Source organism: Eupeodes corollae, chromosome 1 (assembly GCF_945859685.1).
Source record: "Eupeodes corollae chromosome 1, idEupCoro1.1, whole genome shotgun sequence".
NCBI lineage: Eukaryota > Metazoa > Arthropoda > Insecta > Diptera > Syrphidae > Eupeodes > Eupeodes corollae.
Window position 1 is genome coordinate 307873137 of NC_079147.1, and position 12879 is coordinate 307886015.

The following is a 12879-nucleotide window of genomic DNA, read 5'->3' on the forward strand; positions in this document are numbered from 1 at the left end:
GCTGAGGTTTCATCAAAAGACGGCTTAGCACAACATTTTATACAGCTCATGCGTCATTTGGTCTTTTAAAGGAAACGTTTGGTAACCGAACCGTGTGTAGGCTTTCAAGATCATGTGAATACAAGGGCATATTCGAAGTTATTGTTCCACACTCAACCGAATATAAATCCGGAACGATTGACATCAATATACGTCCAAAAATTTTGTTAACATTCATTGGGCTTTCGAGTAAGATGACATTCGAGCCACTTAACCTGTGGCGGTCATACTTGTATGTCAGAAATCACCATTAAATTTTGTAACAAGAAGATTAGATTTCGAGTAAATTATATTCCACGTCAATTTGCAAAAGTCATCTTTGTTTTTTTCCACTTCAAAATTCTATGCCTTCAAAAAACACCCTTTACAAGTGTCAATAAATCAATAAGGATATAGAAAACATTTGTTTATATCTACCCTCTTTTTCCACTTTGGAAGTTAATCAAAATTTTTGGCGATAACCCGTATTGGCATCAGTATAAAGCACAAAGGACGAAAATTAACTTGAGCATCTACATGATTAACTTTTAACTGAAATTTCACACGCGCGTTCTATACAAAGAGATGTTGTTGTTGTTGTTATGCAAGCGCACCACCCTCTTTCATCTACTCTTGAACCCCCGAAGCACCATCATCATCATATTTTAATAGTCTGATGTTGGGTTGTATGTTTTATAATTATATACATATATGTATGTGTTTGATGTTCGGTTCGGAGGTTATATCCTTTTGGTGGTGTCCTTGATGCGAGCTAGCGAGCGACGAGCGATGGGGGCGTCAAACTGATTAATTGGCTTCCCAACATCAAAAAGCCAGAGTCGTCATCATCAACATCATCTTTTTTGCTTAAACTTCCAACGTTATCCACACCACATCGTCCAAAACAGGAATTTTCAAAATTTCCATCTGAAAATATATATTACTAAATTAACTATTTTCAACAAAAAACGAGGTGAATTTCACCAAAGCTGTAACGGGAAAGGATATCATTTTATTAAAATTTCCTTAAAATTGTACATTTTTTTCAGTTTTTAAATCAATATTAAGAATTTTGAGAGTTGCCAGAGGAGTCACTATACACCTCTCTTTGTACTGGGAAAAAGGGTTGATCATTATCTTTCAAGGACGAGCCACTCAGACAGTGAACTCGATGTTCCTTGAAGTAAAGAAAGTTCCTGTTAAAGTGATGCTGAAATTCTCATGAGTCATATGTGGGCCCTATGGGCACAGCACAAATATAAATATCTACATATTTTCTCTCTGATGCTGTCTATGATGATGTAGGGATGAACTGACATGGCTGCGGCACAAGCAGTCGAAGTTTGGAATTCAGGACTTTCGGGGAGGGTTGGTATCCAGCTCCAGCTCAACAGCAATGATATGCGGAAAAGTAATTAAGTGAACATGGAAAAAATTTGATCATGCGAAAGGATGAAACTTTTCGGAATTAATCGGATGAGCTTTGCGGCAGGGAACGAGGCTGCTGCGGTGCGGCTTGGCGCATATAGTTATGCTGATGGTGTGGGGGGAGGTGAAGGGGTGTAATTGGGAGTTGGGCTAGTCGGAGTAAGCGATACAAGTATGACTTTCATTTATGTAAGCACTCAGAACAGCAAAAGTACATCATTTGCCAGACAGGAGGAACGACGACGACGACTACAGAGGCGGACGCATCGGCACATCATCAGGCTCAAGCTCCTCACTTCTCAAGCTCAAGACACGGGCCCAACAGGCATATAGAGAGACAGACACAAACCTACCAGCAGCGTTTTCTGATGGAAACGTGTGCTCACTGTACTGTATCTGATGGATGGATATGGATGCGATGCCGTTGCAGGAAAAAGCTTCTCTGTCTTCCATTAAAAAGGATAATATTACGTTTTGCTTCCGTGCAATTATTCATGTTTCCGGAAATTTACTTACATCACATATATTTTGGTGGTTTTGGCGAAGGGGGTTGATGGGGATGGTGTATAAGTTTTGCTGTTACTGTTACTGTTGTTGTTGTTTTTGTTTATTATTCTAGCTAGAGATTCTCCTTATAACATAGGTACAGCTATTATACTCATAAAGTATAGAAAAGTAAGCTAAAGTGCTCCTCTCTTATATTCGATGTGGTTGGGAGGCTTTTTCTTGTGTAGTGCTTCAGGAACTCGATGCCTTTTATTTTTGCCTATATATAGTCTCATATCTAGGATTGAAATCGAGACAAAAATTTTGTATCGCAGGAAGAAAAAATATTTATCAGGGTGTGAGTTGAGAGAGACTTAAAAGTTGCGTTTGTTTTTTGTCTTTGATTATGATTTGGATGATTTTTTAATGAATTTTAAAAATTGATACACACATGAAGCTTCATTATATTTACTCAAAACCTGGATGCATCTAAAGTCGTATTCGTATAGCTCTATTAATTTAGGTCGCTTGTCATGTTCAACACACCGTTAAACTTTAATATAGGCAGAAGTATATTTGTATGTAGAATCAAAATCAGTTTTTTGTCCTTTTTTCTGGGGAAGGAAATTTTTTCTTCTTAAAAAAAACGACAAACAGAAAAGAGATGAAACTTTTTTCCTTTTTGCAAAAAGGATTTTCAGTAATTAATTAAAATGGATGATGTGATTTAACGATGCTGCTCAGTGTAGGTTCCTAAGTATGTATGTTGATGTTGATGATGACGAAACAGAGTGATGGGTTTTAAAATATATACAGAAGGAAGTCTGTCTCTTTATGAGATAGAGTTGATTCCCAGTAAAATTAAAAAAAAACACAAATTCTGACTTTAATTAGAAGATTTCGAATTTAGTCTGAATGGGTTTCCTCTTCATTATTTTTGCATCCAAAATACAGAAGTACTTCAAAAATTAAACATATACATATACAACACATTTTAATACCTTTGCAATATAAGGCTCTTGAAATTCAATTCAAGATGTATTATATTAAGAATTTTCGGCTTTGACACGGAAGAATACACAACATCAGAGAAAGAAACATTTTGACAGAATTTAAACATCAAAAATAATTTGAATGGCAAAATAACTTCAAATAATTTCTAGGCTTAACTTGACGATATGTTTTTAAAAATTTTTTTTCAAGTGCATTTCATAAGAGCTGCTATTTTGAAAAAAACATTAAATTAATTTATATTGAAGATCTCGATAAGATTTATTTGATGCTACAAACTAACATAAAAGTTATCCTATTCAAGTTTGTTAATTGAAGGACAACATTATTTTTTTTTTTGCTAAAAACTTGTTTTTGTTACCATGATAGAATTCTTTGATATATTCTTCACATAACAATAAGAAAAGGAAGAGGCTGGGATCCGCCCAAACTGATAATTTCAGACTAGTAGGAAAATGAAAATGAAAATATGCAATCAAAAATGGAATTTTTTGCTTTTACCTGTATTTATTTTTGAAATTAAATTTATGTATGTGCATCACAAATTGCTTGTTGACTTGTTGTGGATTGATCACATATTCGACATCGCCAAAAATGCTAATAAGTGTTTAGGTTTTCTCAGACGGTGGAAGAAGTTTTTACAGCTTCTGATCTGGCTATAATTTACAAGGCTTTTACTCCTCCAAAACTTGAGTAAAATTCTTGTATTTGGGCTGGTGCTGCAATAAAGTACTTCAGTCTTTAGAAAGAATTGCAAAGAGAGCTCTTAAAATAGTAAGTGATTGTTCTCCTACCAAGACGGTTGCCTTTCTTATGTAACATAGCAAGGTCTCATGCCTATCATTATTTTATCGTTACATTCCTACCCCTTAAAAAATTCAACCGTAATACCTGTACTGCTAGGAATACCCATCAGTTTGCCCTTGAGTCCAATTTCAGACGTACTGTTAGTACGTTCTTTCTTTAGCCGCACTACACGAATGTGGAATGTTTACCAGTCTCAATATTTCCCACTCATCACCATATGCAGACAATCAAAACCAATATGCATTGGTTTATGCTTTCAAATCTTATCCCCCTTTCCTAACTGCTCGCACTGTGTCTAATCATCAAAAGGGTATTCATTACCCCTTTGGTTAAAATGTTTGGTATTGGTCTAGAAGAACACTGTGAATTGGTTTTTCAAGGAAATTTAATTGAACTTTGAGAATAGCATTGGAGTAAAAGTTAAGAATCGTAAACGGTTTAGTAAAATGGTTAAGCAAATGGTTCTTCTTTTTATATAGCACTCTTAGAAGACCTGTGAAACTAACTCTACTGAACTAGATAACTAATTCTATGTTCAATTTACTTCAAAATCATACTTGCTCAGAATAGTCCACATATAGCAGCTTTAACTGATACTGGACAGGTTAGACTGTTGACGTTGGTATCAGGCATATCGGTCGTAGAATTGTACTTTTCTCATGATGCTTCTCATTAGGTCATAGGTGTTGTTAAGTGGATAAATTTCCTTGAGGATACTGCAATCCATCAAAGCTAGATAGGCAATGAAAAATAACTCAACTGCCTCAAAGTTATCGATTGAAAATTGGTCGAATTCTTGAACGATGTAGTGAAAAAATTAAAAATAGTCCTCCTTGTTGATGATTCTGTTTGTCCTTTTGTAAGAGTTGGAGTAAAATGAGACTTATCTAAAATGAAGAATTAAAAAAGTTCTAAGCCCACAATAATTAATTGTTTAATTTTTTGCCAATCACTTTTGTACCCAAAATATTTAAGGTGAAAATCATTTTAACGAAATTTCAGTATTTTTTTTGTTTGATTATAAACTCTCGATTAAAATTGTGTAAACAAATATCAAAAACTTCGTGCTCGGAATTTGAATTTATTTTTAAGGTAATATCACTTGTTGTATTGATAGATTCACCTTTTCACAAGTTTCAAAAATTTAAATGCCATTTGTAAAAAACGTACGAAACACTATGTCATTCTCGGTTCCAAAGCTCCACAATGACAATCCCTATGTAAGCTCGATTGATAAAGCCAGTTTGCTTGTAGCCAGTTTGCATGAGTCATCCTGTTCTTCAGAGCATAATCGATTCTATTAGAAGAATCTTCATTTGCACTCATTTAAAAGAGTACTAAAAGACCTTGACATACACAAATCCGCTGGTGTTCTTCAACACATGCAAAACCACTGCGTAAACTTTTCCATCTTTCTTACTCTAATGGAAAATAGCAGTTGTCCAGCTTATCCCTAAAAAAGGCACATCCTCTTTCTTCTCCAACTATCGTCCAATAGCACTCACGTCCCTTCTCTGAAAGGTCATAGAAACGCTGATTAATTATCAGCTTAAGAAATATCTCGAGGAACGGAGCCCCCTTAATGACCGGCAGTATGACTTTCGTCGCAATAGGTCCACTGGTGATCTCATCGTTTATCTCACCGAACAGTGAAATAAATCCTGACATCGTTTTGGAGAAAGTAAGATTATTGCACTTGATGGTTTCAAGTCTGAAATTCATAAAATAAATGCTGGTGTTCCCCAGGGCTCCATTTTGTCTCTGACTTTAATACTTTAGCTGACGATAATACTCTCAGCTTTTTGTATTCGTTTCTAGATTCAACTCCTTGTCTTTCAGGTGTGGAACTTCAACGGCAGCCCATGATAAGCTTATTAAATTTTGATCTCGTCAGTATTGCACAGGAACTGTGTAGAATTTAATGCTTCAAAAACTCAATGCTGTCTCATGCCGTTAAAGCGTAACCAACGCCCGATGCAGCTATCAATGAGTGGAACTTGCATCCAGGAAACTAATCAACTTTGAGTACGCGATATGTGTATCTGCGTTGAATATCGATCACCACTACACCTGGTGTTCATCGACTTCGAGAAGGCCTTTGATAGCGTTATCAGGGTGTACATCTGGTAAGCTTTGCGTGCATGCATCCCAGAAAAACTAATTGCTAATATTAAACCAACATATCAGATCACGTTCTGCACTATGGTAGGTTGCCAGATGATTTTTAAATCTGTAGCGGAGTAAGACAGGACTGTATTGTGTCGCCAATACACTTGGATTACGCGGACGATGTTTACTTACTATCCTATAGGATCATGGATCTCCATCAAATGACAATAAGTGTGGAGAGAGAAAAAAAGTTGTGGGGTTAATAATTAATTTCGGCAAAACAAAAATGATCGGCCACGGAACCCGACCATCCTCTAAAATAAATATTTCCTTGCAACCGATGGAAAAACTGGAAAGCTTTTAATACCTTGGAAGTATTGTCTTCATTGAAGGCGGAACCGAACAAGACGTCATATGCGGCATCGGCAAAGCAAACGCTGCGTTCGGTATGCTATCAAAAAATTTGGAGGAATTACTCAGATTAATTTCGCACAAATGTCGAATCTGTGCTTCTTAATGGGTGCAGCACTTGGAAGGTTACTTCATTCATAAAAAGAAAGCGGCAAACCTTCGTGAATAGATGTCTTCATAACATCCTAAGGATTTTCAGCCAAACCGTATATCAAATGAGGTCCTTCATTGAAAGATGGGTCAGGAACCTATAGAATCTATAATATGAAGACGTTAGTGTCAATTAATTAGACATACGCTTCGAAAAGGTAACGACTGCATTGCAGCCCAAGCAATTCAGTAAAATCCGCTCACACAAGAAGGAAGAAGAGCTGGACGACCGAGAATCACACGGTAAAGGTCATTCAAGGCGGAATCAGGGTCACAAAACAAGAGTTGGAGGGAGCTGAAACACATCTCCGGAAACCGAACACGAGAGGCCCTATGCTCCTTAAAGGGTTCCTAACGGACTTAACAGGTCTTAGGACCTAAGTATAAGTAAGTACACTTAAGATGATAGAAACAAATCAGTTCATTAGTTACTGAGAAAATTGAAAAATAAAATAATGGTTTTATGGTAAAGAACGATTTATAATATTTGAGAAAATCTTAATTTTCTATTTTTAAAATAAGAAATTGGTATTACAATAAAAACGTAAGGCTGCTTCCAAACTAAATTTTTCATTTTTAGCTTAGTGCACCCAATTGCTCTGGCTGTAGAGGTGTGGACAAACAGAAAAATAGAGCTACGGAATAGCTGGACCCACTTTATTAGACTTCTATACCATTATAACGTCATGTTTGATTAAAATTTCGAGTTCTAAATTCTAAGCTCGAATTGCTTCCTCGTCATAAAGTTCATTGGAATAAAATTATAATTGTCTAGTAACTTCAAAAGTCTTATCCCGAGACGTTCCCAGATAGATGAGAAAACAATGTAGTTTTGGCTTTTTTAAAACTTTCTCTAAGTGTTCTTGATCTTCTTATGCTGGTAAGGATTGATTCAAACGTCAATTAAATATATTGCAATATTGTTTAACTAATCTTAAACATACTCGAATTTTTCAGTTTTTGTATAAATTCCCGCTTACTCGTGTATTTAATGCCAGTGTTATTTACTTTCTAAAAGAAAACAGTTTTATGGCAAATCTGGCCTTAAAATCATTTCTAGTTTTAAGTTTTTCGGAAATTTGATTTAAATGTGAATGAAATTGTTACTACCCAAAACACTATTTCTTTTGATTGAATTAAAATATTGTTTTAATGAAAATTTAAAAGAAACTCAATAATTTCAAGTGTTCTAAAATGAGAACAACTTCTCCAAACAACTTTACATAATTTCTGTTTAATTTGACGATAACTTTCCCTACTCTTCATACCAACTCTAAAACAATCAATTATCCATATAAGAGTTTCTTTGCTCTTTGTTTTTATTTTATCAATTTTTTTCTGGACACCTTTAAAACCTATAAAAGATTGCGAATTACCAATGGCCTCAAAGATTAAACACACCATTTGGAATAAATAAAAATGATAAGCTTCTCTCGAGGGGAAATCCTTTTCGAAGTTGAAAGAAAAAAATCACCTTTACCATCATCATTCTATAACGACTATAACCTGTACCAAAACGAAAACCTCTATTCAAACACGAGCATCGAGCACTCACCTAAAATCATATCGGTCCTGGTGTAAAATTCATTCATTTATCACGTGACTCATTTTTGTTTCCTCTTACATAAAACCTATAGCCACAGCCTAGGCAAACCTTTACATATATAACACACTTAATAAGATAACACCAAATGGCTATTTTGTACAAACAAAGCATAAAATAGAAACAGAACCAGAAACAGAAACAGCCCCCGAAACCTAAATAATATACTGCTCCAAAAACATAACCGATTAAGATTAACACTCCATCAGAGAGCAGCCCTATCACCATCACCACATATAAAATATATAAAGCCCGATCCCCGATAGCAAAACAACTCAGCAGCACTCATGTGATTTGGTCATATAAATGGGACATTAGGCTCTGTTGGCACTTGAAAAATGGTTAGCTCAGTTGATTCGTTAACCTTTTCCAGCACTTTCTCACCCTCCCATTCTCTCGTCCTGCTACCATATCGTTTCGGTGCTATTGTATGCTGTATACCGTTATCGAGACCATACAGATCCATTAACGAAAAACATCTCGAATAAAGTAACAATCACAACAGAAAAAATATAGCATCCGCCATCAGTGCTGCCCGCACCTGCCCCACTGTACCACCCACTTTCGTGTCCTCGCCATGGATGGAGGATGGAGGATGGATGTTGATGATGATGCCGAGTCCATCAGCCCCGCATATTATCGTAGTTCGTAGAATGTAGGAGGCAGCGTGTTTATAGCCTGGGTAAATAATACCCTTTCGGATCGAACTTTTTCTCCTCATTCGGCCCCAACGAACCAACCAACGGACAAACGAAACAACGGAAAACGGTCAAACGGAAGACGGACGCGACGCCGACGAAAGGTCGAAATGAATGGAACAGTATCGCGCACTATAGAAATGATAAATGTCCAGCTATTGTATTAATAAACCATTAGTCTTCCTCCCGAGCAACCAAGAGCAACCGTTCGGTTCGTTGATGGACGAACAAACGTTCCTGCCGCCTCTCATTCCCAATCTTTCTTTCCTCCTGCATTTCTATCTCTCTATCTATTCCTATATTTGGTGAATGTACGTTATGTTGGTAAGGTAAAGTAAGTATAGTAATATGTGATGCCCTCTTCCGATTGAAGGGATGATTTTTGTTGTCTTATAGTGACTTTGATGGATTATCCACAAAAATGGTTCACTACATATTCCATCGTCTCTGTCGAGTTGAAAAGAATAGAGATTATAGTCGAAGCCTTGGCCAGCTTGAGGCATTGTCCATTCGTACTGTAGCCATAGATATCTATAACCTACTATATGTAAATTTTGTGAAAGTTGAGTACGCGAGCTTTTTAGACGTTCGTTGGCTTACTTAACACGGCCACGATTCATTGCGCTCGACGACGACGGTTAAGGATGACGACCGCACGTTTTTGGACCAAACAATTCTGGCTATTCGAGCGGACTTCCTGCGTGATGGTCTACACAAATTCACACTGAAAGAGATATCAATACACTGAGTAAAAAATGTTATCCACTGCAATGGGGGTTTTCTTTCGAAAAAGAAAACACAAAACAGAAGCGAACTGATTTCAATTCAGAGATATCTGGTTTCAGCAAATAGCTGCTATTGCAAGGAATGCATAGCGCAACAAAACAAACACTAAATTTGTCTGTTGATCTTATGCGTCTCAAAAAAATTATTTCCAAGAAAGTATTGATCGATTTTGATGGGCAAGTGATCGATATTTACTTGAAAGTAGACGAAGTCCTTCGAAAAAGCCTCATTGCTCAATTAGGACCAGCACCAAACATAATATGCTTAGCGTAAGTTTTTCATCTTTAATTACTTTACTACAACAAAGAAAGAGTGTTCTTTATATCATCTTCGAAATTAACGATGAAAAAAAGATCGATTGCATCAACTTAAAGTCAAGTAGACTGTCATTATTGGAACCATTAAATGACTCTGACTACACACCTGAAACATTAAGAATGCGCAGACGATGTAAGTTTTCTTTCGTAAAAAAATAATGGAGCTGAAAGTCAGCACGAGAAAACTAGTATGACAAGCCTCCGAAGCTCCCAGTTATACTCCCTGACAAATTTTCCTCAACAACCATTAGAAAAAAGTAGAAAATTTTACAGTTTCAAGGAAGTATTATCTGTGCTGGGGCTGAAACGGAACAAGATATTGTCAGAAGTATCAGGAAATATCTAGGATTTTGTCCAGTGTTTGGTGGAATAACTGCAGGCCCCACTAGGTTCAGAAAAATTTGTGTCAATCATTTGATGCTTCAAAAGGTTTTTGAAATTCAATTCAGAAGAATAACACTGTTATTGCGAGTGCTTTAAAGAAATTATTCATGATTGAGGAAATTATCAAAGTTTAAACATTTAAAAAGCCTATTCTTCAGACATTTGATAATTGAGAATGTTCCATAATTTGTTTTGAATAAAACGGAAATTTATAAGTATATTTTTTTTTAAACTGTTATTAAAAAGACTTACCAAAATAATAGAAGAAAGAAGAATAATTTAAAATCATCAGACCAAATATATCGAATTACGAAGTTGTGAAAATATAACTTGAAGAAGAACTGCTAAAGTCTTTGATCAGGTTTTGCACTTGAAACTTGACTATATTCTATAAACTTGTTAGGGTCATTTCCAGACAGTATTCCGAAATATTAAATTCCAACGTAACGAACCGCCTCTTTAAAGAACGATTTGATCATAATTTTTCGTAACTAAGGAAAACTGAAGATGGTGTACCACAAGGAAGTTTTCTGAGACCAAATTTTTACCTTTTTTTACTATTCAATAGATAATAAAGTGGTCATCAGCGTTATTACGGCCAGTTCTTACGATGAGAAGATAGAATTGGTGTCAGATATATCAGTTTCAAAAGTTACAAGAAAATTGCAAAATATAATTTAATCTAGTGCCGTCAAATACCTGGAAATTAATTAATTTAATGCAAAGTTTAAATGTAAAGTTACTGGACCTTTTAGTAAAGAACAAACTATAATTTAGGGTTATTTTTAAAAGCTATAAGAAAGTTTTTCAAAAAAAAAAACACACATTAAATTCAGGAAAATGCATGAAATCTTTATATGAATCGATAGTACGGTTCATATAATTTAATGTTTAAAGACTACTTCATGCAAATTTTTACCTTGCCTAAGCCTCAAATGGTCCATCAGCTTAACCCAATTTTGACAAAATCTTTCCAACATTTCAGCCGGTATCTCACAAATTATCAATTAAAGCGGGCTTGTCTGTATAAACATGAGCTTTAACATAGACTAACAAAAAATAGTCTAAAGGTGTTAGATCGCACGTGAAATAAAATGTTCACCGAACTCGACTCTCAATAAGCTTATTGTTGCATGTGCTGTGTGGCATTTGGCACCTTCTTGTTGAAATCACATGTCATGTAAGACAAGTTATTTTTGGTAAAAAAAGTTGGATATCATCACACGGTAGCGTTCACCATTCAAAAGTTACGTTACGATTCACATAATCTTTGAAGAAGTAAGGTCCAATATTGCCACCAGCCCATAAACCACTCCAAACTGTGACTTTTTCTGGATGCTCTTGCAATATTTTTGGCTGATATTCACTCTGAAATCAACAATTCTGCTTATTTACACCAATTGAGCCAAAAATGAACATCGTCGCTGAACACAATTTTTCGGTAAAAAAGTGGATCTTTGGCCAACTTTCCAAGAGCTCATTCAACAATAATTTAACGTTGCAATTGGTCGTTCGGCTTCAATTCTTTCATCAGCTGTATTTTAAAAGGCATCACATCTTAATCCTTCCTCAAAATTTTCCAGGTTGTTGTTGCTGCGAACGACTACGAATCGAAATTGATGGTCATCATAAACACTGGCCGATACAGCTGTGATATTTTCTTCAGTTCACACTCTACATATGTAAATTTGGTGCGAAATTTAGCCACAATAGCCCAGCCGCTTCAGTGGGTAGATTAAACTTACCATAAAATGGAAGAAGCGCGCTATAAACCTTCTTAACAGAGCACGCATTTTGATATTAAAATTCAATCATTTGTTGTTCTAAGACGATACATGGTTAAATTATAGACCAAACTAAAGATTTTTGACAGTAAAACAAAACACGAAACATGCGTCAGCTGTTTAAACTATTGTTGCCAAAAGGATAATAGCTACAAAATCACCCCTTATTATATGTACTTAGTATTGAAACAAAACTAGAATGCTGAGCCACCATAAAATTACAAAAGCAACGTTTTTGGTGAAGTAAGAAATGCCCTTATAAAAAGCGTGACCTTCCTATTGAAGTTGTTACAGAAGTGTTTAAAAATCAAACTGTATCAACAAATTTAGAGGCCGCAAAGCCATACCAATTCCTGACTGAAGACTGTCCTAAATATAAGACAATGGTCGAAGACTAAAAAATAAAACCTTATGACCTAAAGACCTTAAGCTATGGGAAAATATTACAACAATAATCTTCTTCTGATGTTCTGATGTTCGTATAACTTAAAAAAAGAAAAAAGTTTGTCGATGTTTCCCAGATTGGTCCTGATTGGCAGGTGGGATTTAAGAGTTTTTAATTAACCTTGTTTCTTTTGAAGATTTCCATAATATTTCCATTTCATAATGAAAGAAGTTTAAAAAAATACAGAATTTCGATATCCATCATTTATTAATTGATAGTTGCCTATATTTTATTATTACACTAAATACATTTAAAAGTGAGTTTTGAAGAAGTTTTAAGTTCACTCTAAAAAATATATTATGGTATTTTGAAAGAACTGCCAGAATTTCATGAGTTTTAAGGTTTTACTACTAACTCACCTTTATGTATCAACTAATCGCCCTGTTAAATGATGCTAATTTTCTTTTGGTTTAAAAGAAAATTACCTTCAAGTCATGGCTTT

At 35.3% G+C, this 12879-nt stretch overlaps 1 long non-coding RNA gene across 1 annotated transcript in view; it reads right to left on the minus strand.

Moving 5' to 3' along the window:
• Positions 1-407: 407 nt before the first annotated feature.
• LOC129942622 (uncharacterized) overlaps positions 408-12879 on the minus strand; it is a 195238-nt gene continuing 182766 nt past the window's right edge. Inside the window, exon 3 of the long non-coding RNA XR_008781068.1 lies at positions 408-945. This is a non-coding gene — a long non-coding RNA (uncharacterized LOC129942622). The remainder of the gene's footprint in view (positions 946-12879) is intronic.